A 5,000-nucleotide genomic window follows, 5' to 3' on the forward strand; every position below is an offset into this window, starting at 1 on the left:
AATCTTGATTAAGATACGTTGTATAATCATGAATTATATTGAAAAATTAACCGTGACAAGATTAACTGTAACATATTGAATTTCCCGTCTCGCAGACCCCTTGCTAGATGTCTACGGCCCCCTAGGAGTCCGCGGAACCCCTGGTTGAGAAATACTACTTTATAGATGTAGTGTTACCTAGTATGTCAGTGTCTTTGACCTCATTCTACATAGAGCGAAATTGAACATCTTTAATCTTCATCATCGTTGGACTTCGAATTCGCCTCTTGAACAAAGATAACAATGACTACCCCTCCAGTACATACAAGCAAATAGGTCGAAGATTAGTGTTTAGTCTACTGCTAAGCGCCTCATACCGTAGAGTACACTACATTCGCAAACATACGTAAAGTTAAGTTAACACGCGTAGTCTAAGTGAGTCCCACTACATCACTCAAGGAACATTTCGACCCACAACAAGAGAGGCAAAAACGTGCCCAGACACCTCCTTCATCAACATCTTACCCTCGGGGTGACGCCCACACACACATGTATCCACAAAGCGTGTATGAACAAATTACAAGGAAACACGCACATGTATAAAATCGCGCGCGCGTGAACACACACACACACACACACACACACACACACACACACACACACACACACACACACACACACACACACACACACACACACACACACACACACACACATCATACACATACCCGTCCCGTTTAACTTATATCTCCACTTGGTTACCGTCATATGACTTCACTCAGCCGAGGAGATAGATTTGTGTTCAGAGATGGTAAGTATATTTTGGGTAATATATAATCTATAAGGAACTTTTTTTCTGTCCTTCACTATGTTATATGAGGTAGAATATCTCCATTATAAGGGTGAGGAAACTGTTGATAGATGGATAGATTTTTTCTATCCTTCACTTTATTCTACAAGGCAGGATATCTCCCTTATAATTGTGAAGAAGCTATAAGTATGTAGATAGATAATATTCTACGAATGCCAGCTGCCACCAGGCAGTTCTATGCAGCCAAAGTTTCAGATGCATCACAAGTTTGTGATAAAATCTTTTTCTGCGTTTTATGAATGAAATATTCCATCGTATTCAGCCGGCAGGCGATTTTGTTCCACAATAGGAAAAACCATCCCAAGTGAAAGGGACATACAATATATCTCTTATCACGTGGTTTAATTCAATTGAGTGAAAACTATAAAAATGAAGGCTCGCTTATCCAATTCTGTGTATCTATTTATATACCAAGAGCTTTTTCCCCATTATAAGGGAGGTAGCCAAGTCAGAGGCACGTACCTATTCCCACCCATTTCACTCCCATCCACACCTTCCATCTCAGCTCCTCATGGATGACGTGTCATCCCTGCACCCGCCAACTGCCCTGGGTCAAATGCAATGCAGCAAGACAATATATCCACAGCACGGCGTTCACTGGGCGACCCTCTCCTCTCTCCGTCCCCTTATGCAGAAAAAAAGAAAACGGGGATGATTCTCTTTGGGCTGCGTCAAAATATCATTCACACATAAGCACCCCCTACCCCCCATCTCCCATCCCAGCTCTTCTTTGCACAACACTATCATTCATACACAGTCACTCTCCACTTATCCCTATCTCCTGCCTCCTCACCTTCCTTGCTCAACAGACATTCCCCTCTTGCTCAGCGCCCCCCTTCACCCCATCCATCCATCTCAACCTCGCTCATCCCCCCAAGTTCACTACTTCCACCTCCGACTTTCACACCTTGTTCATTTCTATGTCGAGAAAACGGGTTAGTTGCCTTTGCTAGGAGAATATCAGATCCGGCCGGAGCTACTAGCTTTGCCTTATGTGTTAGGGAAGCCATAGTAGATACCATTCACTGACTGCTATTGAGAGATGGAAGCTTATTGTGTGTCTGCAGTCCGACTGGGTACGAACAAGACCAAAATGTATCGGACAGCAAATCACATTGAACAGAATAAAGAACGAATCATATTGAATAGAATAGAGAATTAAGCCACAAGGCTCTTGTCTACACAGAAATGTTATTTATGTAGAATTCAATTAATGGTTTACCAATACCCGTGGAATTTGCGTGATGGATTTGATTCTTGATGAACGGAACATTCTGGAAACTGTTGTGTCATTTGTGGTTGAATACATATCGCTTCCAAATACAGAGGACAAGTGAATACAGCAAAGGAGTGTACTTTTGACACAAATGTACGTAGAGAACAGATACCCATTATGACATGATTACACATCTACCAAAAATGAATGTTGAAAGCAGATATTTAAATAATTACACGGTTTCAAAATTGATGTACGAGCATCCCAAGATATGTACACACGACGCACAGATCCACATCCTAAAGCAAATGTACAAAGACCACAAGAACACAAGAATGGAGGAGACTGCAAGAGACTATAAGGCCTACACTAGACAGGTCGTCCCTTACTACCTGACATCCCTATCCATAAATTTATCCTTCTCTAGAAACAACCCATTGTTTCAGCGCTCACTACGTGGTTGCTAAATCTATTCCATTCGTTAACCACTTTTTTTGGTAAACCAGTTCTTAACTATTTCCTTTACCTAAAAGTACACGCACATTGGGGGAAAAAAATGCGCATCGTGGAAATGGGTGCACATCCCCAATCCCCAAACAAATACACACCGCGGGAATAGGTGCACATCCGCAAACAAATACACATCGTGGAAATGGGTGTACATCCCGAAACAAGTGCACATCGTGGAAATAAAGGCACATCCCCAAACAGATACACAACGCGGAAATAGGTGCACATCCTCAAACAAATACACATAGTAGAAATAGGCTCTCATCCCATTTGCTGAAATGTACAGAACCCTCATGGCTCTACATCTCACGTGCGAACATGTATCGCCCACATATGCAAATGCCTCTGTTGTGCGGCTTACCCCCCCCACCCCCACCCCCACGCCCCCTCCTTCCTTCCCTCCACTACAGACAGAGGACTCATATCCTGCACGCAAACGGACCAGAAGCTTGTCAATATATCTTCCACTTACTCTAAGTTGGTCGAGGAAAGAATTCTAGGAAACCAATTATGCGCACATGTGTGTGTGTGTGTGTGTGTGTGTGTGTGTGTGTGTGTGTGTGTGTGTCTGGTCTGAATTTTGTCTGCCCGTTTAACTGTCTTTCGGTCTCGATCTGTTGGTCATGTCTGTCAGTCAGTTAGTCAGTCTGTTAACATGTCTTCGTCTTGCGTGCCTGCTTGCCTTACTGTCTATCCATCCTTCTGTCCGTCTGTCTATCAATATATCAGTCTGTATGTGGCTATGTGTATTTGCGCGCGCGCGTTTTTGTATGTATCTGTCTGCCTATACATTTGTTTTTCTGTTTGTCTCTCACTGTCTGGCTCACTGACTGTCCTCCTATCTATCTTTGTTTGTATCTGTGCATGTCTGGCTGCCCCCTGGCTTTCTTGTTTCTCTCTAACCGTTTTAGTCTCAGCGCCGAACCAGACCCCCACCCCCACCCCCACCCCCCGCCCCTTCAACGCCATCTGGGACTACGACGAAGAAGGATCACGTGACAAAGAAAATGATGACGTGTGTGTTGAGCTGAATGGTGCCGACATGTGATTTATTTCTTGTCTCGGAAGCTTTTCATTAACTCAACAGTTTCATGAAGACGATTCACTTCCCTTGGCAAGACGCCAGAGGTCTTGGTATGAGTCATTTATGAAGATTTAACTGAAACGTCGGTAAAAATCCAGAATCACGCAAACACGGATATCTAACATGAAACTTACGTCGTCCAATATCTCTTAACCAAATATAAAATAACCTAGTCTAATTTAACCTAACCTAATATATCCTAACTTAATCTAACCTTACCTAGGTTAACGTAACTTAACCTAACCTAAACATTCCATAGAAAAAATGGATCTTTTAAACACAAAAAAGTGAAAAAATTGTTTGCGTGATACTGCGGTAGAACGCTGAAATGTCATTAGTAACATATCAGTTTCCGAAAATATTGCCGAGACATTTTGTACTCATTGTCTCTGATTGTGAGGCGATTTTATTCAGCTGAGGGGAAGCCACTGCCACTGAGGGGTCAACATTTATCGTATATAATAACCTTGGATCTCCTGTCGGAGGAGTCCTAGATCGACATTCGTCTCAAACAAGGACTTTAATGGGATCTGATGCTTCGTCGTATATTCCCGTGACTTTAATGATCCCGTAGGGGGCAACGATCTCGGTAAACCTCATTAGCAGCACTCACTATAGTGACACTAACTCCTGAAGCCTTTCTTTAATTCGGTGGTTCCTAAAGTATCTTATATGACGCCCCCTTTTTTATTCCAGCAGATCCACACACACACCCCACAACCTCTTTGTATTTTTATGAAATTATGTATTATATATAATTATGTACTATGTATGTTATATAGAAAACGAGTTAAGGTGGCTGATAGAATTATGCTTTACACGTATGTAACGGCAGATACTTGTTCTTGGAATGATTTCATAATTATCAAGCAGTGACTTTTGGGCAGATGACTTCAGGCCTTCCTTGGGGAGCGGGGTGGGGGGCGGCCCCTAGTTTGGGAACCACAGGTTTTACTGAATAAAACCGTTTGTCTGAGCCCCGAGAATACCCAAGATATGTCACTCTGGCGATGGCTTGAATTGAGATGGTTTAACCCATTAAACTCCGATGACAAGATGTCTTGTCATTTGGTCAAATAAAACAAAAAATCATAATAAAACAACAAAATGTTTGATGATCAAACAGCACCAGAAAAATATGACGTCGTCAGTCCTCCTCCTCGAGGAGGAGGACTGATGACGTCATATTTTTCTGGTGCTGTTTGATCATCAAACATTTTGTTGTTTTATTATGATTTTTTGTTTTATTTGACCAAATGACAAGACATCTTGTCATCGGAGTTTAATGGGTTAAAACTCGTCAGTTTAGGGGCTGTCCATTCATCTTCCAAAATTATGAA

The sequence above is a fragment of the Oratosquilla oratoria genome, chromosome 1 (genome assembly GCF_046742065.1).
Source record: "Oratosquilla oratoria isolate Oo_2021 chromosome 1, ASM4674206v1, whole genome shotgun sequence".
NCBI lineage: Eukaryota > Metazoa > Arthropoda > Malacostraca > Stomatopoda > Squillidae > Oratosquilla > Oratosquilla oratoria.